The following is a 13067-nucleotide window of genomic DNA, read 5'->3' as shown; positions in this document are numbered from 1 at the left end:
CCTGGCTCCAAAATTTCTTAAATAAAAGGCTAACTACCAGGCTGGAGAGATGGCTCAGTGGATAAGAGCACTGCCTGCTCTTCTAAAAGGATCCTGAGTTCAATTCCCAGCAACCACATGGTGGCTTCCAACCATCTGTAATGAGATCTGGTGCCCTCTTCTGGCCTGCAGGCATGCATGCAGGCAGAATACTGTATACACAATAAATAAATCTTTTTTAAAAAAAAGACAAAAATCACAAAGAAAAATATTTTTAAAAAAGGCTAAGTACCTAATTTCAGTGACAATAATGGATGTTTTATAAATACCGTGATTTACTGTGTAAGTTCTAAATGTGTTTAACAAAGTGAACTCTTTTTCTGTTTGTTGGAGGCAAAATCTCATGCAGCCTAGGGTGGGTTTGAACTTGCTATGTAGCTGAGAATGACCTGAACTTCTGATCCTCCTGCCTATATCTCCTATGAGCTGAGACTACCTACTTGGATACCACTGGGTTTACTTGGTGCTGAGGCTGGAACACAGGGTTTTGTGCATTTAGGCAAGTGCTCTACCAACTGAGATATGGTTGGCCCCTATAAACCCAACTCCTTAAAATATTTATTTATTGCTATTGGGATTTTTTTGTATGTAGTATATGGGCTCAAGACATGGCCCATGTGGATGGAGGTCAGAGGACACATTGTGCAGCCACCTCTCTCCTTTCTGCCTTATGTGTGTTCTTGGGTTCCTGGGTTTAAACTCAGGTCCTTGGACTTGTATAGTAAGTGCCTTTATCTGCTCGAACATTTCACCAAACCCAACTCTTTTTTTAAAAGATGAAACTTCTTTTAAAATGCTGTTTGACATTTATATGCAAATATCTCATAATTATTCATAATGAAACAGTCCATGTGATAGAGAAAAGAATTGTATTTAAATTTAGATATCAAGAGAAAACATGTACTGCTTCCTGGTTTTGACAAGGAACTCCCATTTCAGTGTGTAAACATACTCTTTATAGAGTACAAAAATAGGCATCCTGTTCCTGGTCTTTATATTTCTCCTTTCTTTCCTTTCCTTTTCTTCCTTTCTTCCTCCCTTCCTTCCTTTCTTTCTTTCTTTCTTTCTTTCTTTCTTTCTTTCTTTCTTTCTCTTTCTCTCTCTCTCTCTTTCTTTCTTTCTTTCTTTCTTTCTTTCTTTCTTTCTTTCTTTCTTTCTTTCTTTTTGAATGACAATATGTACCTTACTTGCTCTCAGAGCTTCTATTTTTTCTTCCTTAGCCTCGGAGATATGGGGCTAGTGATACAGGCATAATCCATATGCTCATATGTCTGTAGAGTCTTGCACTCCACTAAGCCAATGTCGCATCAATATAGTAACAGTATGAATAGCTCTTTTTAAAAAATTCTTTTTCATTTTATGACTATGTATGTGGGTACACCACAACTGCACCCAGGGCCTGCTGAGGTAAGAAGAGTGTGCTAGATCCCCTAGGGTTACAGGTTTTTGGGAGCAGCCCGCACAGGTGCTGGGCGCTGAATTTAGGTCCACTACATGAAATGCACATTCCCTTAACCTATGAGCCATCTCTCCAGCCCTAGGAACAGTTTTTGCATAGCATGAGCCCGAAATTGTACTGTATTAATTCATCAGAGGTAGACCACTCCTTCTTACAGATGACAAACTAAAGCACAGAGAGATGAAGTAACCTCTTAAAGTCACACAGCTTGGTTGGGATTTGAGAGCACAGACAATAGACTGCAGGAAGAGCTCTTCATGGCTTAAACTTTGCTGATTAACAAAAGATGCAGATCAACGAACAGAAGATAAACGGGATGAAACCGTATAAAAAACTAAGTTTGGGGCAACTATAAACAAAATCTGTAAATAGTGTGTATTAGAACTGTTCCGAAGCACTTAAAGGTAAGTGTCATTTTAGCAAATTGTCCTTGAGGAAGTCAGGCAGTTCAGTGAATATGGACCTTTGCTTGGTAACAGAAGCAAATCAAAGTGAGCCTTTTGGGGGTCTAGTCACCAGCGCCTCTGAGGAAGGGTAGGAACTGACCACGCAGAGGTGGTGGTGAGAAGTGATTGACGCTGGAGCTCCTCACCGCCCACATTTCCGGAGTTATTTGCAGCCCAATAACCTAGGATGGTTTCTGCCTGCTAGTGAGTAAGGGCTATCGCCAGCACCGAGAGCATTGATTGCTGTGGCGACTGGCCGCTAAGCCCAGCCGGACAGCTATGTGGTTGTGAAGTCGGAAAGCCAAGGATAGTGATAAGCCTTCACCAAAGTCTCTGGAAAGGAACAGAGATTTCCCTTCCCTCACTCTCCTTCAGGACAGAAACCCTGGCTCTGTTCACCGCCCGGGGGCGCAGAGGCAGAGATGCTCGCTCCGGAATCTCAGCTCGGGCCCCAAACACGCTTCACCCCGTGTCCACCAGCTGCTGGGCTGCGTGCGTGTGTGTGTGTGTGTGTGTGTGTGTGTGTGTGTCTCGCTAGCTCCTCTCGCTCGGGTTCCCTTGGTTTCTTGCAGAATTCGGGAAGCTCCGGACCCATCCCAGCCCGAGAGAGCCACCTCTCTCAGCGCCCCACCTCCAGATCCGCGTGGAGTGGGTAGACCGCAGTGCCCGCACACCCCTCCCCAACACCCACCTCCCGTCGCCCACTCACTGAGTGTGGAAATCCTGAAGCACAGTCAAACCTCTCCCCGAAGATCCACCCCGCCTCCGCGCTCCGCCTTTTCCGAGGCCTCTCCTCTACCTACTCCCCTGAAGCAGTGGGTGAGGATAGCCACACGCACCCAGATCTCCGAAGGAGCTGTCTGCCAACCCAGTGCTCCCAAGGCCCAGGGCACCGGCGTACAAAGACCCAACTCCCCATCGCTCACCTCCTCGCAGGCTCTCGGCTTCCCACCCTTACCTTTAGTTGCTGCAGCTTGGGCGTCCCGGTGGGTTCCAACGTCGGGAACGCCCCTCCGAGTGTGGAGAATCTAGCGGCCGGGGATGCTAAGGAAAACCCCCCAGCGCCTGTCTCTTAAGCAACTGTTGTGTGCATGCAGACCCCAGCGCTCGGGGTGCGGTCTGAGCGCCCACTTCGCACCCAGCTCTGCCGGCTGGCCTGGGTTGCGCTTCTCCGAAAGGGAGGTGGTGAGTTCCCGGAGTGCCACCTCCTTCCCACCTGCGCTCAAACTGCTCGCCCGGGGAGCATCCTTCCCCCAACTCAGTGAGAGCGCTAGGGCTTTCCCAAAGTGCTTGGCACGGCCAATATGCACTTTAGACCTTAATGACATTCTCGTCCAGCATTGAGTCTCAGACCCGGGACACCTGCCTCGTGGGTCGGATAATAATTGTTCACGACGGTTCGAGCCCTCCTTCAGACATTGCCATTCCTCTAACCCACAACCCATTCGTGTCAGTCATTGACTAACTCAGGGGGAGATGACTCGCTAGGGCTTCCACCACCGAGCAAGAAGGGATTGGTGCCCCAAGTCCCTCGAACGACCCCACCCTCGGGTTTCCTTCCACTGCTGGGTCCAGGGTTCCCGGGGAGAGTCTGGGAAGGAGAGGACGCCGGGTTCTTACCAAGCTACGCTCCACAGGACTAGCTGGAGGGGAAGCTCTGGCCCTCTGGCCTCCGTTGGCCGTGCGCATGCGTCCAGAGTGTGCCTTAGTTTTCTAACACTTGCGAGCGCGGTTGCTACTCCGCGGGCGCTGGCTGCCTGCCTTCCTGCCTCCCGCCCTTTCCTGCGTCTCCCAGTCTAAGCTGCTGAGCTCTTCTTTCTTCCTCCTCTTCCCTCCTCTCCGCCTCCACACAGGCTTTCCTAGGGCTGGGCATTCCCGAGCTCGCCTCCTACTGGCGGCGGCGCGCAACACTGGGAGTCTGCCGGGACTTTTAGTCCCAAAAGAAGCTAGAGGATCCCCGCCCGACCTAGGTTCCTCTCTTCCAGTAGCACAGAAAAGAGGTGGGTGCGGCACGGAGCGAGGTTTGAGGGTTTCTTCAAAAACCCCTTCCTTTATTCCCTGGCCTTAGCTTGCGCGGGCCTATCCAGAGTGAGTGACCCTGTGAATGAAGAGAGGCTGGGGGGGGGGGGGGGCGGGGGGGGTAGTGCAGGGATGGGGTGGAGGAGTACGAGAGGAGCCAATGCCTGTACCCTGGGTCGCGCCTGTGACCTGCCCGCCCCGCCTCTGCAGGACAATTCCTGAAGATGCCACTGTCCCCGCTGCCCCGAGCCTTCTACTCCTCTCTCTCTCTCTCTCTCTCTCTCTCTCTCTCTCTCTCTCTCTCTCTCTCTCTCTCTCTCTCTCTCTCTCTCTCTCTCTCCCTCTCCCTCTCTCTCTCTCCCTCCTCCCTCCTCCCAGTGGTCCTGGTCTGGGTCAGCCAAACTCGGATGGCCCCACCAGACGACTGGAATGGCAAGACATTGTGCAGGAAAACCTAAGCCTGGACTCCGGTCCCACGCGGTCCCTACGTCCCCATTTCCCTTAGGATTCAGAAGTGGAGCGAGGGGAGCACCGTGCGACCGCGCCACCTGGCGCCTAGCTCTGTGGATTCCCAGCGCCCGGGTCGCCGCTGCTCGAGGGGTAGTAAACCTTAGGGTGGGCCCCTGGGACAATGCGCCTGAGCTCGGAGGGCTAAACTGTGGCCGCAAAGTGACCTGACACAAAAATAACGTCACGTCATTTCCTCCCTCTCCCGCAGAGGCAGAGAGGCAGAGGAGTGGGAGCCCCAACTCAGCTGCGGGCGGTGGCGACGTGCTGAGATGCTCTGGGAGGCTCAGAGCTGCAACCGCAGTTGGAAAAGATCCTTGGAGGCTCTCGCTTCTAGGAAACGTAGAGCGGGAATGAATGGCTTCGGAGAAAGAAGCTTTTAGTGCCTCCGCGGATGTGGGAGTGTCAGAGAGCCCAGTGTGCCCAGCCTTGTGCCGACTGGGGGTCAGTCGGGCTTAGAACGAGCGGGAAAGGCTGGGGCCGCGGGAGACCGAGGATAGATTTGGTGGAGACCCAATACTCACAGACTCCGGCGAACTCTTCCCAGTGCAGGCGTCCTCTTCTCTGGGCTCTGGGTTTAGATTTGCCAGTTTCAAACGACGACCCTTCGGAGGTCGACCTGGAAGTGCCATTGAGGCCGCGAGTAGGAGCAGGAGGCGGTGGGGCACTGGAGAGAGCCAGGCGGCCGGCCAGGCCGGAAGCTGCGGGGAGCAGTCCCAGCGCCGCGGGCCAGTCGCGGGAGGGGGTCGCCGCAGAAGATCCGAGAAGAATCGCGTGAAGCTGCAGGGCAGGCTAGAAAGGTGGAGGAGCAGCGTCCGGAAGGCTGGAGAGACTGGGAGCTGAAAAGGACGGACCGGCGGGAAGGGTGTGGGGGAAGGAGAGAAACAAACCCAGCAAATCATTAGGGTCTTGTCACACACGTGAGACCTCCTGCTGAAGTATTTTGAGACTTTACTTTGGGGGTGTAAGAGAAGGTCGGTGAAAACAAAAGGAAAAGCGAGAGGTTAGACTCTCCCTTCACTTCTTCTTTCCTAAAAGATGCTGTTCAAGGTTGTGGTCCCTGGACGAGCAGCTGTTGCCAATACCCAATACCCAGCTGCTCCATAAAAATGCAAAATTTCTGTCACTAACCCCGCCTCGGTCATCAGAACCTGCTCGTTAACATCCCCGTGGGATCTGTATGCACGTTCAACATGGCGTGCCCGTGTAAGAAGGTTTGTGTTCACATCTATTCATTTTGCATCTTCCTTTCTCGCCCTGTCCTTATCCGACAAACCACTACGTATTTGAGGTAGTGACTAGGCACTCACTTGATTACCATGTCCTACTGGGGTAGCTTTTGAGTCGTGAATGGGAGATGCAGGTGGCTGATGAATGCCAGACCCACATTGGGCTGTGGGGAGAAGGGGGCTGGCCCACTTGACCTTAGCGTTCATTGGAGTGGAGGAGACCAGGGTTTTATAAGCCTTCCTACGGCAGAACTCTTTTCTGAACTCCATCTTCAGACTTCTTCCGCTTTCTGTGTGTTTCTAGGAGACTTTAAGACAGTAACTAACTACCTCGTGGGTAGTTAAAAAAAAATATCATTCGTGGGCATGTTTAGTGTAGTAGTCAGGAGCACAGGGTCCTAGATATAGCCTCTCCACTAACAACCCCCAACTCTGGGAAGGGAACTTTAGAGTTTATCTACTTCTTTTGTGAAAATGAAAGAATAAAGTTAGTCTTTAAAAAGTTCTTTGAGCTGGAGGTGGTGGCTCATGATTTTAATCCCAGCACTTTGAACAGGCAAATCTGTGAGTTCACGGCCAGCCTGGTCTGTATAAGTGAGTTTCAGGACAGGCAGGATTGTGTGGAGAGTACAGAGAGACCTTTGTTTTGTTTTGTTTTGTTTTGTTTTAAAGAATCTTTAAACTTTAACTATTCTTGCCTTAGGAGAATGATGCACAGCAGCTGAGGCTGGGGATGTAGCTCACTTGGTAGGTTGCTTACCTAACCCTAGTTCAGCATAACAAAACTGCCATATGTCAGGAATTCCAGCACTGAGGAGGTGGGGAGGTTTGTGGAGGCAAACTCATCCTCAACTTAGTCAATTGGAGGTCAATGTAAACTACTTGAGAACCTGAGAATCTTTCTCAAAGAAGAGGAGGGTCCAAGAGGAGAGAAGGGAGGATGGGAGGAAGGGAGGGGAAGGAGGAGGGAGGGGAAAGAGGGGAAGGAGGAGGGAGAAAAGGAGGGGAGAGGAGGAGGGGAAAAAGAAGGGAGAGGAGGGAAAAGTGGAGGGGAAGGGGTGGGAAGAAGAGAATATATACAGTAGGATTGCCAAAAGAACTATTTCTCAAAATTTTTTATTACCTTTTAAAAAATGCTGTGGCTTGTTTGTTTGTTTTGTTGAGACAATGCCTCGCTAAATAGTTCAAGGTCTTAAACTTTCCATTCTTTGACCTCAGAATCCTGGGTTCAAGGATTACAGGTAAGTGCCTTACCCTGTGCCTTAGTGTTGTTTGAAGGCCACTAGCTTTAGGCTTGCATCTCTAAGTCTTTCTTAGCTACTTTAGTCCTAATATTTAGTGTAGTTACAAACCGGAACCTAACTCTGCCAATGCAAACACTTCCCTCAAGCAAAACACAAAAACATTTCAATCTGTCTGTGAAAAAAAAAAGAGTGAGTAGTGTTGCCAAGAAAAATGAAAGTAGAGGCGGGAAGCAACGAATAAAAGTGACAGTGTGTTGAGGCTCGGTTGGGGAGAGCGCCAGGGACAGCTGGGCTCAGGTCCCAGGGGCCAGGCGCAGGCGCTCTCCAGGGTCCTGAAGGCAGGCGCGGCCGCGGGCACTCCCGGCCCTGGCTGGGTTCCTGGCGTGGTAGTCACCCGGCCAGCCTGTTTTCTTTTGTCGGTGGAAGCCCTGTGGGAAGGGATTGTCGGGGGATGTGGGGTGGAGGCAGGGAAACCTAGCAACCCATTCTCATTCATGAAGCCTTTTCTGGGAAGCCACCCAGCCACGTCTGATTTGTCTCTGTTTTTTGTATGCACAGGGGAGAATTGATCTGGGTTTACTTTTCCGCGTAAGTACACTCAGTGAGTGTTGCTTTCCTTCACTACCGTTTCTTGGGGGAATGGGGTCATCCTACAATTTTCGATCTCCAGGTTCACAGGCCCCCTCACCTGCCTCTGCCATGGTGCACTTGCTTTTGCGGATGGAGCTATGAGTACTGGAGATTTGTGGAGAAATGCCAGTAGCTCACTTGTGCAGGGCAAGTGAGCCATTTGGAAAACTCAGACTTGCTGCCGCATCCAGAGACCGAGATCGCCTTGCCTTGAGAGGGGGCAGTCTCTCTCTCTCTCTCTCTCTCTCTCTCTCTCTCTCTCTCTCTCTCTCTCTCTCTCTCTCTCTCTCTCTCTCTGTGTGTGTGGGGGGGTGGTGGTGGTAGTGGGTTGTTCAACGCATGCCAACACACTTAGATGCCCTAAGGAGCCGGACCTGGGCAGTTCTTATGGGCGCAGCTACCTGGACCATGGACCTGGGTCACACCTGCTCCTGGTTCCTGAGTCCCAGGGCAGTCCCGGAGCCCTTCGCCAACCTGTGCAGGACGCCAGCAGTTGGCTGGAGCTAGAAAGTTAAAACGGGATTGGCTCTTTCCCAGCGACCTACACCTGGACGGTGCCCAGCCACAACCATTGCTACTCGTCCACGCCCACGCACGGGGGGAAAGTTAGAATGCAGTCAAAACGCTGCAAGCGATTGGCACTCTTCCGAGACTGTTTGGACTGCCTCCAAGGGGCCTGAAAAGGCTTTGGGACTTTTCTAGACCCCAGCGTTTGGTGTCACAGTGTTTGTGAAAATTCGACCCCGCCCTCCCTTATCCTCCCCCTATTCCCAGCCAGTCTTCTCCAGTCTCTCTCAAGCTCCTTCCCTGGGTATGCTTCATTAGGCATTTTGCTCTGGTCTTCTGCTTCAACACAGAGACTCTTTTGAAGGAGCTGTGAAAGTGTTCAGGCAGAATAAGAGTCCTAAAAGATCCCAGAGAAACAAAGTTTGCTCTCATTTGCTCATCTGGAGACACCATTTGGGTTCCTTAGACAATTCTGGTCTTAAACCTCCTGCTCTGGAAGCCTGGGTGGGACCCCGAGTGTAAGAACGGTGGGTGTGGATGGGAGTGATCTCTAGGCCCCAACAGCACGGACAGAGAGGGCCACGGAGTATTGATGCAGTCACAAAATTCGGTCTGAGAAAAGCTATCTCAGAAGAGACCTTCAGCTGGCTGTCTGACCGCCCCTCCCCCACTCTCCACTCTTCTCTGCCAGGCCCCTGTCTGTCACCCAACTCCTCTGCCCTGCAGAGGCCCATGTCTGCGTTTTCAGCCAGATCCTAAGTATCAGCCTAAAGTGTAGGTAATATTAGTCACAAAGTGGACACCATGCAGTCCCTGCTCCTGAAATCACTGGTCTTTAGGATCAGACACCTTAGAGGCTCTATGCTGATTGAATATTGACTTCCCTAATTAATCATATTTTCTGCTGAAGATCATCAAAATGACTTTCTGCACAATAGACTGGACAGACTCAAATCAGGGTAAACAGTATTTCCCTGCTTCCCGAGCAAACTGAAGTTCTTTGCATTTAAACAGCAGTACTTCACAAAGCAGTCATCCGTGGCAAATGATACCATCCCTTTCCCCAAATAGGCTAATCACCCCTAGAGCTAAAAAGCACAGTTAAGGCAGAGCTTGAAATTAGCTTTGAATTTATGAAGTGATCTACAAAACCTTATGTTTAAAATTCTATTTTGCTGTGGCTTAGCTAGATTGCATTTTTAAATTTTCTGCTATTGGAAATGCCAACATCGTCCTTTTTCTTGGACCCAAGGATCCAATAGACAGAAATCAAGAAATAGGCAGAGTTTGCCTGCATTGATATAAACCGGGCAGATGGGGAGGTGATGCCTGAAATAAAACATGGCTAAGACAGGCACAGATTAGTAGTATTAATTCAAGGACCACTCAAGTATTAATAACACACTTCTATTCGCGTTTACTTAAAATCTCCATGCTCACTCTGGAAGCACAATGGTTTAAAACAGTATTTCTGCAGCTCATAATTGGTTCTGATTTCATACTTCGTGTAATGACTTTTGAAATGTATTTGTGCCTAGGACCTGTTGTGGGGAAGTTGTAGAGACATTGTATAGTGGAAATAATGATAATGAGGAAGGAAGGGCTGAAGAAAGATTAAAAGCAGAGTGAGACAGATGGGAGCTACTTAGGGGCCATGAAAGTTAGGACAGACAACACTCAAAGGTCTTCCTGGTTCTTTCAGAGGGAGCTGGGCCCATCTGCAGCATTAGTTACCAAGAAAAGGGCTTAGGGGTGAAAGTGGGTCTTTGGGGGGTTTGTTTGTTTGTTTTTTGTTTTGTTCTGTATTTTTCATATCTCCTATGGTTTGAATGTGTCACCCCAAACTCTGTGTTACTCATCATCTGGCACCCAGTATACTAGTGTTCAGAGGTGGGACCTTCAGAAAGTGATTTGATCATGAAGGTTCTGGCATCTCTGGACTGGCTGAGTTACTACATTGAGTTCTTTGTAGCTTACAGGCTCTATCTTGTCACGTGAGACTTACTAGTGTGTTATGATGCAGCAGGAAGGCTCTCACTAGATGCAGGGCAGATGCTGCCACTAAGCACCTGAGCTTTTCAGTTGACAATAAATATTGATTATTTTGTTATGGAAATCAAAATAGAGTAAGACAACATCCAAAAGTAAGGCAGACCCAAGAGCATCGATGTGGGCTTCTCAAGGAAGAGTCTCCACAACTTGCTTATTTTTTAAAAAATATTTATTTATTATTATGAATACAATATTCTGTCTGTGTGTATGCCTACAGGCCAGAAGAGGGCATCAGACCTCCTTACAGATAGTTGTGAGCCACCATGTGGTTGTTGGGAATTGAACTCAGACCTTTGGAAGAGCAGGCAATGCTTTTAACCTCTGAGCCATCTCTCCAGCCCCCCAACTTGATTATTTTTGTTCAAGTGAAAAACAATCTCTTGTCACCAACGTTTAGTCTTTCTGCCCCACCCACGCCACCTCCTTGATACTGGAAATTAAACTCACTTTTTAATAGTTCTTCATATTCAAAGATCCTTCTGTGTTACCAGCTGGCATGACCCTTCCCAGTTTATATCTTGAAATTTGGACCCCGAGTGCCTCAGGACCTTGCTTGGAAGCAGAGTCATTGCAAATGTTATTAGTCAAGGTGAGGTCATGCCAGAGCAGGATGGCTGTATTCCGCTGAGTGGTCTCTTTATAAAAAGGGAGGATGTGAGCCCACCCTTGCATATAGGGAGAGTGTTGTATAGGCATGGAGACAGAGATCAGGGTGATGTGTCTACAACCCAAGCAATGCCAAAGACTCCTAGCAAAATGCTAGAACTCAGATGAGGCCTAGGACAGATTCTCCCTCAGAAGGAATTTGACCTCCAGATTGCAACACAGAAACCCTGGCTGGGTTTCCAGCCTGCTTGTCCTGTCCTGCAGATTGGCATCAGTTCTTATTTGAATTTGCAAGCTGTTGTCTTGTTTCAGACTTTAGGCTTGTCAGTGTTCTCAACTTCCTGAAGCTTAAATCTTTCCAACACACACACCCCTCACATATATTCACATGTATATGTGTAAGTACATGTGAAAGAAGTTAGTAAGAATCTTCTTTCTTGTGCTTATTGCTGTCTTGATAGTGACCAAAACAGTTCTTGCCCCTCAGTAAAGGGTCCAATAAATACTCAGTGAACAGATGAACTACAAATAAATTAAAAATCCCTCAGCCAGATAGGGCACAGGATTCCTAAATATGTTATAACATGGATGAATCTTGAACATTTTATGCTAAGTGTAAGAAGTCAGATACAGGAAGACAAGTATTACAAGAATCCATTCATGGGAGGTACCAAGAACAGGCAAATTTAGAGACAGAAAGTAGAGCCGAGGTTACTAGGGGCTGAAGAGAAGGGAGAGTGAAGTTATTGTTTGTTTGGAAAGAAAAAGTTCTAGAAGTAGATAATGGTAATGGGTGTAAAACATGATAAATAAAGCTAACACCATGGACTCATTTAGCTAAAATGGCGAATCCTGCACATGGTGTGTTGCTTCTATTTCACTGCAATGGACAGAATCACTTCTAGACTGCAAGGGGTGGAGAGAGAGCTCAGTGGCAGAGCATTGGCCAGGATGCACCAAGCCTGCATCCAAACAAACAAGGGAACAAGCAAACTCTTCCAGGCATGAGCTTCCGGTCCACCAGGGGACAAAGGGAGGGCACAGAAGGTTGATGCTCATTCTGTCACTGAGTTTTCACTCTCCCGGGTTCTCTCACTTTGGTGTATGCTGTCACTACTCAGAGTGCTTGTAAAATACACACTGCCTAGTATAATTCTCCTCTTAGTATTTGCTGAAAGGTAGTCAAGTAGAAAGAACTATCTGAAACAGACACAGAAGCAGGGCATGGGTAGAAAGGGTAGAAGGGTGTTTCATGCTACTACACTTTTGCTACATTTAAAAAAAATGATAGGATATGGTGGTTTGAATAAGGATAGTCCCCATAGGGTCATATATTTCAGTGCTTATGGAATGGCACTGTTTAAAAGGATTAGGAGGTATGGCTCTGTTGGAGGAAGTATGTCACTGGGGGTGGCCTCTGAGGTTTTAAATTCTTTTCTTTTCTTTTGTTTTGTTTTTCGAGACAGGGTTTCTCTGTAGCTTTGAAGCCTGTCCTGGAACTAGCTCATGTAGACCAGGCTGGCCTCAAACTCACAAAGATCCGCCTGCCTCTGCCTCCCGACTATCAGGATTAAAGGCGTGCACCACTGCCCAGCTGCCTCTGAGGTTTTAAAAGCCCAAGCAAATCCCAGTGTCTCTCTTTTCCTGCTGCCTGTGGATCAAAATGTAGAACTCTCGGTTCCTGCCTCTGTGTCTGTGTGCTTCCTGCCATGATGATAATGACCTAACTGCTGAAACTGTAAGCCAGTCCCAACTAAACCCTTTCCTTTATAAGAGTTGCTGTGGTCATGGTGTCTTTTCATAGCAACAGAACACTGATTGAAATACAAGGTCTCCATACATAGCCTAGGTTAACCTCATACTTACAACCCTGCAGCCTCAGCCCTCCAAACGCTAGTATTATACATACACACACACATATGTGTGTGTGTGTGTGTGTGTGTATGCCCTCCTTTAGTCATTCTTTCAACACTGTTTATTATATATCTTCTATATTGTTTTCCTGAAGGGCTTGGAATTTGATATGAGTAAGAAATGATGTGGGCATCCTTCTTGAAGGCTTGGTGAGTTAGAGGATAGGAAGAATTATGTAGAATAAACCTGGTAAGTGGATCGTTTGGAAGACGTTAGATTTATTTAAAAAGCAATAGGAAGTTGCTAAAAAGTTGAAGGAAGCAAATGACAGAATCCAATTGTGTTATACTGAATATTTGTTAATTGAACTTAGAGGTGTTATGATGTGGAGTTGATAATTGTTAGCCAGGATACTAAGCAGATAAAGTTCCATTATGCTAAGAAATGTTTGACATTTCTTCTCTTTGTGTACATA

At 48.2% G+C, this 13067-nt stretch overlaps 1 protein-coding gene across 2 annotated transcripts in view; it reads right to left on the bottom strand.

Moving 5' to 3' along the window:
• Rgs20 (regulator of G protein signaling 20) overlaps window positions 1-13067 on the bottom strand; it is a 64751-nt gene that overhangs the window by 38821 nt on the left and 12863 nt on the right. The window contains exon 1 of one of the 2 annotated variants that reach the window (XM_038347801.1): window positions 3565-3617. The exons of the other annotated variant lie outside the window; for it this stretch is intronic. The gene's annotated coding sequence lies outside the window, so the exon portion shown is untranslated. Of the gene's footprint in view, window positions 1-3564; window positions 3618-13067 lie in introns of those variants that run through there. 2 annotated transcript variants of the gene reach the window in all.

This window comes from Arvicola amphibius, chromosome 11, assembly GCF_903992535.2.
Source record: "Arvicola amphibius chromosome 11, mArvAmp1.2, whole genome shotgun sequence".
In the NCBI taxonomy this organism is placed as follows: domain Eukaryota; kingdom Metazoa; phylum Chordata; class Mammalia; order Rodentia; family Cricetidae; genus Arvicola; species Arvicola amphibius.
This window is presented reverse-complemented; position numbering and strand designations above follow the sequence as displayed.